Consider the following 14,745-nt stretch of genomic DNA (forward strand, 5'->3'; position numbering starts at 1 on the left):
CCTCCAGCTTGTGCTTGCTGCATGGCATGGAATAGCGCGGTTTTCGCTCAAACTGGCAGAAGCTGGTTAGCGGTAGGAACTATGCAGCTCTCACCACTTACCCGTCGTCTGCCAGAAACTGCAGACTTCCTTTCGAGTTTGCTTGTTGTTTTTTTTTCCGCTTTACTATTCAACGCACAGTCGTGCTTTCTTTTTTATTGATGTTGAAGTAACCGGAGCTGCTTTGCTACTTATAACTATTTTGACCGTGGACGGTATAGCGCTGCCATTTCACACAGAGTTCCCCCTTCAGCGCAAGCTGATCGGTCAGGCCTGGAGGGCTGTTTTCGCTATTGGTTTCCCGGACCTAGTTGCACCACCCGCCTAATTACTAATTAATAAAGTTTATTCTCTTTATTTTGTTACATTGTTTGTTGTTTTACTGCTGTTAAATTTAAAGGTTTACCGCTAAATCTGCTCTAGAAATTGCCGTCGTGTACTGCTCAAAACCACACGACGTAATAGGTACGCAGCTAATACATATTCATGAAAAACAATACTCAGCGAGAAAGGTTGAGTCGTATCGGTCGAAAAGGGACCGAATTAGAACGAGAACGAGGTATCGCCTCGGGGTATCGACTCGTGGCAGCTAATAATGAAACCTTCACGACCAAATACGCTCATGAATATGTATCAAAGGCTTAGAAGTGACACAGCTTATGTCCCTACACTCTTTTTTTCCTTTATTTTTTTAGGGGGAGTCTCCGCGCGACAGTAGCGCAATCTGTAGCCAGTAGGTGACCAACCTTTTCTTTTTTTTTACTTTTTGAAACGAAATCGGAAGCACATGAAGTGGGTCAAAGTAAATAGAGTGATAATTCGGTTCGTAATAACCCTATCGACGCGTGACACATCGACGGGGGCAGCCAATTACGGATTCAGTCCACAACATGATAGCGCTTATATCTATCCTTTCAACTATCGACAGAGCTCACAGGTATGGATGTTTCTGTGAATAGATATACATAAGCTGCAAGTGAGGCATCACCGCTAATATAGGTCCTGGTCTCCCGTTAATTGAATGTCGAGTTTTCACCCGTTAAAGCTGCACAGTGGGCCACGCAGAACACCTTAATGACGAGCTCTTGATTAATTTTCAATTAAGAAGGACAGCCCGTGCCCTTTTAATTGCCGATTGTGCACACGTGGTGTCTCATCTCTCCGCGCCCAGCTTTCTTTTTTTCCGAGCCCAGGCGGATGTACAAAAGCATGTCGACTGGGAAAAACAAGGGTGACAATCAAAGCGAAGGCTTGGAACGCACACACGTACACGAATGCAGGCGCGTACAGACAGACAAATTATTTTGCACAGAACGCGTAAGGACGCAACAGCGTTCGTGCGATTTTATTGCAGTGCTACTAACTCCGGAATTAGTAATTGTAGCATAGTATGGGTACTCACACACTGACAAATCAGAAACAAAAAGAAGCGTACTAACCGAGAAATTAAAACGAAACAAGACCGAGCAAAAATTCAAGTCGGGGTGAACGAACATATACAAAAGCATACGTGGATTCCAGCATGCTTCGCAACACGAAAGAGGCTACGATAGTTTGCGCAACTAACCTCTTGTTCCGCGAATTTTGCCAATGCATTTTGTTGCACAACTGATTCATCATCCGACTATCCGGTTCATTCCTGTCTACCGCCTTTCGTAAGAAAAAAAAGCAAAGGCAAAGATTTATGCTCTTAACCTGGCTGTGACCAGTCCACGGCGGAACCTGACAGCGCGAGCGCCCGAAGGTCGGAGTCCTCCGGGCGGCCCTGAAGGCTGCACTCCGTTGACAAGGGCCGTCGCGACGGCCGACAGCTCGGCTGGGAACAGGGCGAGGAGGGTGGGGTAACGGTGTGAGCAGATTAGCTGCAGCATAGCCCGGTGCGTACCTTGCGGTCCTGGAACGGTGCCCGCCGCTTCGAGAGAGCAAGATTTGTTCGCCCGTGTCCGTGTGTGCGTTCGCGACAGGGCCGCCGCTTCGCCGGCCGCGCTTTGTTGCTTTGCGCTCGTTCATTTGCGAGTCGGTTTATTCATTGCCGGGTATGCATACCTGTCTGTGCCGCCCCGGAGGCGAAGCTGTGGTGATGAGAGCGCCAGGCTTGTCAGCCCGATCCTTAGTCCTTCCGTGGAACGCGCAAGGTTGAATAGTTCATCGCCCGACTTTGCGGCGACGTGGCCGAACCGGTTTTGCATGGTGTACGCGGTGACGTTGAGAGGTCGCAGTAACGGCGCTATACTGTAACGACTTCAGTCTCGAATGAAGTAAGAGATGCTCCCAGTTTTTACGGGAGCGCAGAAAATTCGGCGTCGGCATTGCGAGCGATAAAAAGGGTGGCGCAAGGTGGCCCAGGCAGCCACCCCAGGAGAAGCAACCTAGGTGGGCAACCTAGATCACGCGACCTTGTGGGGTCATTGCAACGTACCTACCGGATTGTGAGCAAACTAACCACCTGGCAGGTGACATTTGTTAGGTTGGGGCAACCTAAAAAGATTGAAAAATAATAAGCCCCTGCCTGCACCGCTAACGTACGACAGGCTTAATCCACTCTGAAGATAAATGAAAAGGCCCGAAGGCATTGATATAATTTTACCACCCGTAGGCGGGTGGAATGAAAAAAAAATGAGAAAGGGGGGGGGGGGTGTAAAAAGCTACATAGCGACCCACAGCCGGGGGGGAGCGGGCCCGAAAATAAGCGCATGGTTGGTTTGTTAAAAGCACAGGTGGGTCCCCGGAGGTGTTAGGTCTGGCATGTGACAGTTAAATTAGTGGTTGATCGCGAGACGTTGCTCGGGGAGATTAACTTGGGTCGCACAAGAGCAACCGGTGGCAGCACCATCGTAGGGCAGTGGCGCATCCCTCAACCGCTGCACCATTTCACAAGGAGTGGTATGAGGACTCCCATGGACATATGAATGTAAAGTTGAGAATGGCCGATTCCGCGCATACGGGCATTAACCCATTAACGCTATAGCGTCACATCTTTAAGCCGGAGCTTAAGTGGCCCCTCCGATTTTTTACTGCTGGTAATGCGGTAACGTACTGAGTTAAGCTAAGGTAAGAATGTCCGTGATAGTCACTCATTATAATTATGTGGTCACATTTGTTCATGTTTAGGTATTCCACATATACATGTATGCGTGAGTGACGAACACGTTTCGTACTTGACATATGCAGCCCCAGGTTGCGGTGGCTACGCAGCAGTGTTGCTTCGAGTCTTCTAGCTGTGTGCGTGAAATAGCGAAGTCAAATCTACGGAGGTCTTTGCACTGCATACGTCTTAATGTCAGCAGTTGCACGACAGCAGGGCGCGAAAAAACAAAACAAAACAGGTGCTGCAGTTTGCTTTTGCAACAGCAGCGCTCAGAACAGTCATGACGCTCATGAGCAAACAAATAAACAAGCCAGCGAAGAAATATAATTTTTCTAAACCTTGTCGCTGTGCGTGCTCTTTTCATTGTTTCTTTTTCTTGCCAGGAACGTCGTTATGACGACACACAATGCATGCGTGAGCGTGGAAGAAGTTGACATTTCAGTCCATACCGCACGAGTTTCTTCTCCGTTCCGTGACATTTCACTGGATCTATGATTTTTACGAACATGTTGTATTTTAAGGTTGTAGCTCACGCAGTCATTGCAACAGTAATCTAAATATCCGTCGTCGTTAGGCACACGGCACGCTGTCGGTTCGAAGGATGCAGCCAAATTAACCTTGACTTTTACCTCGAAGCTGAAGTCGATAGCTCCGGATATACCGCTGACGTAGTGTTTGCGCAAGCGCTGTTCTAAGCGTGGATACCATCTGCTGGCAAAGGTCATCCCGCGATATTATAAGTGAAGCGACGGACGGCAGAATAAAAATTGAATGACGAAAAAGGACTCTCTCTGAATGAACAGCACGGCTTCACACACTGTTTAAACACGTGCGAGGGAAATTATCATCATAATCATCAGCCCGACTGCGTCCACTGCAGGGCAAAGGCCTGTCCCATGTCTCTCCAATTAATCCTGTTCTTTGGCAGCTGCGTCCACCGTATCCCCGCAGACTTCATACACCCGCCCACCTAACTTTCTGCCGCACCCTGCTACGCTTGCCTTCTCTTGGAATCCACTCCGTTACCCTTAAGGACCAGTGGTTATCTCGCCTTCGCATTACATTCCCTGCCCAAGCCCATTTCTTCCTCTCGATTTCTAGTATAGAGGTCACTAACCCGCTTTAAGTGATAGCTAGTTTGAGCTAACAGATCAAACCACAGAGCTTCAGCGCGGCATAAACAAATAGTAACGTTGTTGTTTACACACAGAATGTAACGTGCTTAATGTGAGCTCGATTTCATGCAATCAAAACGCATACACATGCTCCACCACTGGTTCTTATGGGTATAACGAGTGTGGAACGCTCACGATATAACGCGACTTCGTGATTTCGCTGCACTAGAACTGCCGAACACATTCGGTTCCAACGCACCAAACGCTAACAAAAGGAATGCAGTAATTCACAGGGACACCTAATCACATTATGAGTCGGAAATGCGATAGCGTTAGACGACGTTGATGACTTCATCGAAATTGACGTCACTTCCGGCCTGGTGACGTCACTTCGCTCCTGCCAATGGGTGAATTTTATGACCGACGACACATTTCTTCTTTCCCCGATGAGGCTACTGACGCTATCCCATTAAAATGAAGGAATGTGGTTTATATGTGCTTAACGTCCCAAAGGGACGCTTTAGAGAAGGGCTGCGGATAATTTCGACCACAAGGGGTTCTTTACCGTGCACTGACATCACACAGTACACGGGCTTGTAGCATATCGCTTCCATCGAACTGAGGACGCCGCGGCCGGGATCGAACCCGCGTCTTTCGGGTCAGCAGCCGAGCGCCATAACCACTGAGCCATCGCGGCGGCTAAAATGACGGAAGAGGAAATAATGTCCCCGAAAACCTATGAATTGCTAATTTTGTGCACTACCGCATTGCGCTGCGTCCGTCTGAGTAAGAATGGTCTGCCGCACCGAAGGATTCAGGACGACGGTTTGTCACCACCCGTGACAGTTTTGCCTACGCCGAATGAAAGAGAGCAAGGGAGGGAAAGGGTTCCAAGTGAGGCCAGGCCAGCGGCACGTCGAGTCGGCGGTGGCGGCGGCAAGCCGGTCAAGAGCGATTGCTAACTGGCGTGACCGGGAGAGGCCCGATCGTTCTCTCAATCAACCGAGGAGCTACGCGCTGCGGCATCGGCGTTAGCCACGCTCTATTGGCGGCCAGCGTGAGTAATTAGGCGCCGATTCGCGGGGCCGCCCTTGGTCAGTCAAGGGCGAAGGCACGTTCGACGACCACCACCTCTCCTTCTGTCCCCGAAGAGCCGTTCGTGTTTACAATCCCGGCGCCGCTCTATTTCCCCTATTTGCTTCGCTTGATCTCTTTTGTAGTTTTTTTTTCTTGCATTAGCTGATCGCGGTTTGCTCTCTACGTAGCTTCGGGCTGTGTGCGAAAAAACGCTGCGTCACGTGGTGTTTGCTCTGTGAGACGAGGAAAGGTCAGGCTTTTCAATTACTTCGCCTGTTTGGTGTTCCACCAATGTGCTGACGCGTGTAATTTCAATTTAGCGGTAATGAGCCCGCGGACGATGGTGCGACCATCGCTCTAAGGCGTGCGCGCAAAGCTTTTCCGTCGTTGAGCCTGCGTGAATTCGACCCTCGGTATGGCCTTACTCGTCACGTGACTCAAGGCTAATACATGTGCTCCGAAGCTTGTTGTACCGAACTTGCGCTCTTTTCCTTGCTTCTCAGCCCGTGCAAAGGTCTGTATATAGAACGCGCAACCTTTGCGTTTTATTCGCCAGCGGTATGTTCTGCGGGTGCCTATCTTTTGCTAAAGGCGCATCTTCTCTTGATTTCAAATCGCATGCCGAAGTCCGCACGGGTGTCAAGATATCGATGGTTACTCGCTTGTAAGCGTCCTGAAACTGTTAATTATTTGCATGGCTGTTAATTATTTTGAATACTTTCCTTCTCTGTGTGAGATGAAAGGAACGCAGCTTTGGCTCGGCAGGCGTCGCGAAGTGCGAAGAGCCATTAGCGGTACACCCAGTTGTTCCAACGAACGGTGTTACGTCACTACGGCTGCCGGCAGGGTCCAGTCCGGCGGTGGCCTTGAAATCCTTCCAGCCTCCGCTTTCCCTGTCTGTTTGTGGCCCCTGGAGACATTGCATCACTCTGGGCGTGGCATTCCTCCACATGAAGCGGCTTCCAGCACCTGCACTTTAAACGCCGCGGTACAGGCTCTCTTTCATTCCTGCTCTTCAGTTCCAAACTGCAGCATCGTATTGTTAAGGAGAAAAAGACGTCGTTTGTAGGCTCTGCTTAGCACGAATTAACCAGGTGAGCCCTTGGGACGTTTTATCCTCCTCAGTACTAGCCGGTTTCTGGCCCCTTTGCTTGCATTCATCCTTCAAAGAGTGAATTCTGGGGTGGTAGTCTGACGTGTAGCTATTGAAACTTAGGGTTATGTCTCCCCTCCAGGAACATAACCTACGCCGTTTCTGACCCACTTCCGTACATCTTCACCCTTAAGGAAAATTGTGTCGCGGGTGTAAAGCCTCGGCATGGATTTGGTTTAGCAGAATTGTAGCATGAGATGTCCGATAGTCCCGTAGTCTTTCTTTTTTTCTGTGTGTGAGCAGTAACCAATACGCGTGCATAAGGATCTACCTCACAACCATCTCTGTCCCACTATCATCATAGCCGCTGCTAACACCTTTCATCCTTACCATAATGCCTGATTGTAACTGCGAGGTTGACAGTAACGAAACTTGTGAGGAAACAGACGCGGGTTAATGACATCCTAGTCGAAATCAAGAGGAAGAAATGGGCTTGGGCAGGGCATGAACTGCGAAGGCAACATAACCGCTGGTCCCTAAGGGCAGCGGAGTGGATTCCAAGGAAAGGGAAGAGTAGCAGGAGGCGGCAGAAAGTTAGGTGGGCGGATGAGATTAAGAAGTTTGCGGGCATACAGTGGGCGCAGCTGGCAAAGGACAGGGTTAACTGGAGAGACATGAGAGAGCCCTTTGCCCGGCATTGGGCGTTGTCTGGCCGATGATGATGAGACGCGCTCCTGTACTCATGCTTATTGTATCCGAATTCTAGATGAACTCTGGTTTTTAAAAACGTCGTTCAACCATTCTTTGGCCTGTAGCAGCGTTCGAAGAGCGTTTCGCTTTCTATGGTTGCTTTTGTATCAGAGATAAAGGCGGCGAAGCCGGCCGGATGCACTAGCGATGCGGCTGCTCGGGATTCCTTGTTCCTTATCTTTTTTTTTTCGTACGACGTCCGCATTTTGTCGCTGTGCACGAATGGGTCGCGCCGTCGAGTGGAACGGTAAACATTTGAACCAGTGTGCACATATGCAGAACGCAGCAGCCTTTGAATATTGACGTAAGTGATTGACTTGCATTCGCTTTAAGGGCGAAACATTGAAGCAACAACGACTTTTGGACAAGTTAGTAACCGAGTGCTTTAAGAAATCGACATACATTGTAAATGCACGGTGCGTATTGCGAAATATATTTAACCTAGTAGCCTAACAATAGATACCGCCGGAAAATGAAGTGCCGTTTAATCGCCTTGAATTCCAAGACATGCTTGCCGCCGTTCTGTTTGACATTAAAAATACTCGATGGAATCTCAAAAGTCAATGAACTAAACGACAACAAATATGTCTTCCGAGTAGTTTTGGGTCATAATGATGACGACAATGATGACGATTAAAAATACTCTGTGAAAGCACGAAGGAGTGAGATATCTAAACGGCACCAAATATGTATTCTGATATTCGGCGCTGTTGTTTCGACCTTATCAGGCATTTGTTGAGGACAGAGGTGTCTTCATGGGAAGGATTGCTAGGTAGTGCAGTTTGCGCAAAAAGATAATGAAGGCTACGCAGGATTATCAAGCGACTCTTCTTATAACACCGAGAAAGAGTGCCGTCGAAGATAGCTCATAGCACTACTATAGTGCTTAGTCAGAAATCCTTCTAAACTACCATGGCCACTGCTAGGTAAATTTCTGCAGTTTACGTGAAAAAGTCTCTCTTTAACCATTTCTCGCCTTCTCTCTATACATTCGATCATATCCCCATTATCTTTTATTAAATCCTCTTGGCATATCCGTGTGTTGTAGAGGTAGAACAAGGTTAGAACCGACATAAAATAAAAGCTGGCCAGTGGCAAATGCGGATGACGCTCACCTTGGCAGTTTTGCGCAGGTGGTACATACCCTGCACGTAAATATTAAGACACGAAAGAATTAAGCGGCGCCGGCTTCTAACTGCATCTCTATGCAGCTGCCCAGCTCAGCATGCGTCATCAAATCATGGCGCAGACCCGGGCACCTTCTTGCAAAGGTTAGGAGCAGCACGTGAGGCTCGCCCCCGAATGCGCACCTGCGTTGCACGACAATCGCGCACGCGGAACCACGCACCAGCCTCTCTTGGCCGGTCTGCACCCACACATGCCTTGTGATTAACTCCTACCACTGCGGGCGTACGTGCTCTTGAGTGTGTGTGAGTGAGACGCATCTGAGCTCGGTTTCTGAATCCCCGAAGTATAGCTCTCCACATCCTCCCAGACCGCTTGCAGCTCGGCACGCGGATGTCTTCCCGGGCTGCAGTCCTAATGGTCGGGGGAGGAGGCCAGCTGAAGCTGTCTCCAGGGCAAGCCCCACGTTCCTCAAGGGGGGAGTGGCAGCGCGCGGCGGATAACGAAATCGCCTTTCGAGATCTGACGCCGCAGACGCTCGATTAATCGACAGATGTCGGCGCGCACGCGCCTGCGCTCATGACCTTGACTCGCGGAGCGCGCGTAAAGATGGCCTTGCGAGGACGCCAGAAGCCCGGAGCGAGAATCCTTGAATCACTCGCTATGTAGTGACGTGTGCGCGCTCTCGGTCATACGGCGCTCCCTTGCCCCTTGCGTCTGGAGGCCGCGCGAAGCCCTCCTGTCCGAGAGACGTCGTCGAGGCCAACACCTGTGCTCGTTTCGCGCGGGGTGCGCCCCATTACGCGTCATCTCTGGGCCGACTATCGCGCAGGCTCCGAGGGACGCCGTCTCCGAGCTGAAGGCTGTGGCACATGGACAGCTATAGACTTTGTGTTTGATCTCATCGGATGACAGCGTAGACGTGATTGTAGCGTGCGACTTCTCACAGCGACCGCTGGCGTGAGCTAGTTTTCTTTTCTTATATCGTATACTGCCTCTCAGACAGCGCTGGCATACATGTTGCATCAGCACCTATTATCTTCCCCCTCTCCCTTTTTTGTCCTCCTTTTCTATTCCAGCCGCCGCGGTGGCTGAGTGGTTATGGAGCTCGGCTGCTGACCCGAAGGACGCAGGTTCTATCTCGGCCGCGGTGGTCGAATTTCGATGCAGGCGAAATTTCAGAGGCTAATGTACTGTGCGATGTCAGTGCACGCTAAAGAACCCCAGGTGGTCGAAATTTCCGGAGCCCTTCACTACGGCGCCCCTCATAGCCTGAGTCGATTTGGACGTTAAACCTCAATAAACCAAACCTTTTTCTATTCCTTCAGTGCTGAGTAGCAGGTCTGAGACAGGCTTGCATGCCAGGCCGACTTCACCCTTCATTCCCAATTAAATATTGTTGGGGCGCACGGCTGTTTTGAGCCTATACAAATGAAGGCAGTTATGTACGTTATAATCCTCACGTGTTGTGTACTTGGTTTTGAGTTAGTGAAGGAGTGTTTGCTTCGGACCAGTAAACTCGTTTACTGTGAGTAGAGCTGAAATTTGGGCGAGTTGGTAAGCATTCATGGTGGGTGAACGTCGCAACAAAGGCGGGACAAAGACAAGACAAGCGCTGCCCGAACATCAGACTCGAAACTTGTGATCAAGGAGTCTTAGTATATAATTTCGCCACCATTCCTGCTCGCGGGCCATGGGCTATGCGAGCAGCTTGCAGCCGATGGATCGAAATGGGTGTCACTATGCATTGACGTCTTTAGCCACCAATCTCTTGTCATTTATGCTCGACGACCGCCGAGCTTGCCTTCACGAAACTTGCTTTAGTTCCGTGGATCGGACCCAGATTCCTCAAGGTGTCACGATTGTTTATGACGGAGGAGAGAATAACATCGGTCCCAATCATTGTCCCCTTACAATCGGGCCGTTAAGCCTAATAGGTCGTCGAAGCTGAGCGCCTATTTCCTTCATTTTCAACAATAAACTTCGTCTTTGCTCGATGCTGATGTTAGAAGGTTGAAGTCGTCGTTGGCTGCTGGCGGGACTAGAACTGAGTTGTTCTGCTGGCAGTTTCTCCGCCACAGCAACACTTTACATATGGGTAATGAATTAAGGTCGGCCATTCGTGGCACAGGTCTGTGTCCTAGCAGTCTTATCGCTCTACTCGTATGGAGGTCTCGTATTAATCCCACATACTATATCATACCAACACGGTGAACGCCCCGCGCGCACACACACCACGACAGTGTTCTTCGAAGCGGCTGGACGCTGGCTAGGTCCAACGCCGCGCGCGCATTGTCCAAGCGACTGCTCGTTCGCACCGGCTCGCACGCCATTCATCTTGGTACTTCGCAAGAGGCGCTCGAGCAGCCGCCTCCAGCGGGTCGCCCGGGCCATTGTTGCTCCGTTAGGGGGCGAGGGGGGGGGGGGGGAGGAGGCATTGTTTCGCGCACGCTCCAGGTCAGGGCGGAGGGTCAGCCAGGCGGAACCTGCGGCACCTCGGGGCCACCCGTCATCGCCCCTGCCCCCTGCCGCGGCCTCGTTGCTTCATAGCACCAGCGCCCGGATCAGGTATTAGGCCGGGGGGAGGCCCAGCGCACCTGTAATGCATACATGTGCCCAACATGTACGCGCGCATAGTGTTTGTGTCGGCATGCGCGCACCCTGTATGTGTTCTCGTGAATGGTGCCGCGCTCGTTGCCGCCTCTTGCGACAGCCGGCCGAGCTCAGAGAGGTGTGTTTTGCGGCACGTGCTGTGGCTGTAGGCGTGTAGGTGCGAGGCGTACACGCGTGTGGAGTTTACGGGGCTACCTTTGGACGCTTATGATTACATGCGCCTTGCGTGCTGCTTATTTTTTCTTGTTTTCTTGTTGGAAGGTTAGCGCGTCGAGCTGTACTGGAGACGGCAATGCCGATCACGTGCGGTTAGGAATAAACGGGAGAGCGTCTCATCCGAGATTTTCTTCGCGTTCCAAGGTCGCCTCGCTCAGCGGCGCGTCTAGCCAGCGGTCGTTCGAAGCTGGGGACGCCTTCGCTTTGTGTTTCAGCATTATGTGCCGCATTAGAGGCTTCGCATTGACTGCCATAAGAGGCCTGTCCGAACGGCCGATGTGAGTGGCAATGACGGGGTATCAAGCGTCTCGGGCTTATGAGTAAGTGAAGAGGCGAAAACGAAACGGACTCATAGACACCCATACTTTTCGCTCTCTCCCCGTCGGGGAAGTAACAGCGACAGCTGCAGTTCATCCTCCTTCCACACATGAGAGCCAATTTGAGGTCAGCCGAGAGATCGTTGCCACGTACGGCATAGTTTCCAGGAGGTCAACTCTCATGGACAGATGTCGGCTCCATGTTGCCGACTGGGCTACCCCGTGCGATACCCTGTAGCCAATTGGATACCTGGTAGACCTACTAATTGCCTGCGTATCCCAGTGGATTACCTGGAGTGACCATCCATCACCAGGTTAGGCCGCTGGGCAAGCTGTTAAACTGAATGAGTGCAGTAGTTTACTCTGAGCCGAAACCGAGTGGGACTAACTGTAGCACTCAGTACTACTAGTTAGTCCGTTCGGAGACTAAATGTGCCGGCATTCTCTTTGTAAGTAGTATCCGAAAGGAAAATGTGTATTCCTTTAAAGAGAGTAATGGTTGCGCCAACGCCATCACTGTCAAGGACTAACACCTTTTAGCTCTTTCAGGATTAGAGTGCAGATTTACTGGACACTCGCTTGGTATTTTGGTAGACTCACTGGGAGGAGGAGGAAGAAGAGGAAAGGCAGGGAGGTTGACCGGAACAATAATCGGCTTGATACCCTTCACGGGGGAGGGGGGGGAGGGGATCACAGCGGGTACCTGGACGGACCCGCTGTGTGCTTGTGTAACTCACTGGGCTACTTGTCGTGGTCATCCGATAGCTCAGTGGGTGCCAGGTTCGACCCTCCGGTACCATGTAGCCCACTAGGCCACGAGTCACATGCGAGGTCACAGGCAAAGTCAAAAGCAAAGTATACCCTTCGCTCGTGACTGAATATATCAGTAAATATATATTTTTTTGAATATTGTACTTGCTTATGACGTCACTAAGCATGTAGTATTCGGAACGACGCGAGCGCTACATCAACTAACTAGTCCCCGTCGCAAATCGCGCGTCAGTACAAGATATGATGCAAGGGGATATAGCATGTATTCAACTGTCCGCTGTCACATGACCGCGTTATGACATTTATCTAACCTGTCTTGCAGCGTCACGGCGCCGGCAGCATGGATTTCTTCACGTTTTCTAGCTTCATAGTCGGCAGGAAACAGTGTGCCCTCATCAGTGCGAGACTGAAATGCTCCCGCGGCCTACGCGAAGTATAATTTACTGGCTTTGACGAGGCGTTCGGAATACTAACACTAGCTTTCCTTTCCTGACCAGTCGAAGAGACAGAGCTCTCAGCGACAGCCTCTCTTGTAAGATTAAGCGAGGACGTGATGTCGTTCACTCTCGCCGTCAACGCCCGGTTTCGCCGCCTGAATAACTTAAGGATATTCAAAGTTTCGGCGATTTTCATCATTCCATTAATGTCACGCCTACGCTGCTTCGCAAACGCTGGACAGATGCGGAGCGATCAGGGAGACGTGCTCGTGGCAAAAGAGACAGAAACAGGTGGGGCGTCGAGTTTCGATGTGTTTCGAGATGTGCTTAGCAAATTAAAGCTGTCCCTCGTGGAAAAAAACCCACGCCGTGAGACTGCCACGCGTCTTTTGTCCCAAGCGAGTGGAAAAGTTTCTTCTCGTGCTAAAAAAAATAAAAGTTCGCGACATTCGCGAGGCCACGGCTTCGGGCGGCGGTCACAGCTGTCACAGCTGCTGCAGCGGCAGTTAGAGCGGAGGCTGCGTCGCTTTCGTTACGCAAACGATGACGTTCATCGGTCTCGTTTTGCGCGCGGCGTTCCCGGTGAAATGGCTCCTCATCCTCCCCCCCCCCCCCCTCCCCGGTTTACTGCGAGGACCCATTGTTGTCTCGTGTCCGCGGAATGCTTGTGGGGGCCCTCGCGACCGTCACTGTACCTCCTCGCCGAACCCAGCAGCAGCTGTTTGTGGCGGAGACCGAGCACTTATCAGAGCGACGCCGACAGCGGCGCCGGTTTTCGAACTTGGGAGGGACGGGCACCGCTCAGGGAAATGGTGGCTGTGGTTTGCGCGCGAGACGCCCTGGCCCGTTTGAATCCCGTGGTCCCGTTACGACCTGCTGTCGTAGCCTGTGTATCACTCGGATTACACCGACGCACTGGGAAGACAGAAAGTAGCCCCAGTGGATACGATTTGTAACAACGCTACGTGCGCCGTGAGTTCTAGCTCTTGTCACTTCGCTTAGTATTGGCGGTTGTGTTTACTGGCTGCGATTACTCAACTGCTTCCTGTCTGAGAAGTGCGACAGTGTTCATTTATACCTTCGTTGTGTCGCAACTCTTTAATAGTCGACGAGGAACTACTGGCAGAGGCGTTCGCTTTGCGACGAGCTTGCGGTCGTGCAACATGGAATGTAAATAATTCGAAATGAGCGTTAACGCTTTTTTTGCGAGAGAAAAAAAGAATTTCATGCTGTTTAGCCATTTCTCACCGCTTTAGATTTTCCCGTTATAGGCCAATGACAGCAGAGTCCAGTTTTATTGCAATTTAGTTTTTCCATGGATTCGTGAAGTAAATAGAGTGAATGTTAACGTTTTGCTTCTAGGATAAAAGAAAAATTCTCTCGGAATCAGTTTCGTTTTCCTTGTTATGGGGCCGGTGGCTTCGGCTCCCACTTTTATGCTGTTATTTTGTTTCTCCATGCATGGCTCAGTAAGTTGGAAGGCTCTAAAACAAGCCTGCCTTTGCTAATCAACTAACGCTTACATTTCTAGCACTTACACTAAAACGCTGTGATGTATTACCTTTTCTGTAGTGGATAGCGAAAACCGTTTTTTTTCCCTCCCTAATTTAGGGCGTTGGATTGTGTAAAGAGCACCGCGAGGTTTTCGAACAAAAGACATTTGTCTTGTACGGGAAATAAAGTAAAAATTAAATTCATCTGTGTCGTTTTAAAACTTGGAGCTCGAGCTGGGCGCGAACATAAATGCAACGGCAGTCACTTGGTGCACAAGCCCTGGCACAGAGTCAGGGTCGCGCAGTATGCTCTGGTATGGATCGAGTGTGTTGAACGGGCGTTGACTTGTGTTTTGCCCCATGAAAGCGTTGAGAGAACAATGCATTAAATATTTCATTATGCCCAAAACAAAACAGAGAGAAAAAGAAATGGGGGAAGGGGAAAGAGCGGAGGATGCATCGAAGATAATACATTTCTCACCGAGTTCTTAAAATGTCAGCCCACGACGTACTGGGTCTATATAGCCGCATTTCGTGCTTTGTCACATTTAGCCTCGGCGGAAATTAGGTTCTGAGAAACGCGAGGGTCGTGTGCAGCATTAACCAGTCGG

The 14,745-nt window shown here is 50.5% G+C and overlaps 1 protein-coding gene across 2 annotated transcripts in view; it reads left to right on the plus strand.

Annotated features, from left to right (window-relative positions):
* Positions 1–14,745, plus strand: part of bdg (sodium-dependent transporter bedraggled) — a 173,181-nt gene that overhangs the window by 133,494 nt on the left and 24,942 nt on the right. The window contains exon 1 of one of the 2 annotated variants that reach the window (XM_077632190.1): positions 13,498–13,613. The exons of the other annotated variant lie outside the window; for it this stretch is intronic. The gene's annotated coding sequence lies outside the window, so the exon portion shown is untranslated. Of the gene's footprint in view, positions 1–13,497; positions 13,614–14,745 lie in introns of those variants that run through there. 2 annotated transcript variants of the gene reach the window in all.

The sequence above is a fragment of the Amblyomma americanum genome, chromosome 7 (genome assembly GCF_052857255.1).
Source record: "Amblyomma americanum isolate KBUSLIRL-KWMA chromosome 7, ASM5285725v1, whole genome shotgun sequence".
NCBI lineage: Eukaryota > Metazoa > Arthropoda > Arachnida > Ixodida > Ixodidae > Amblyomma > Amblyomma americanum.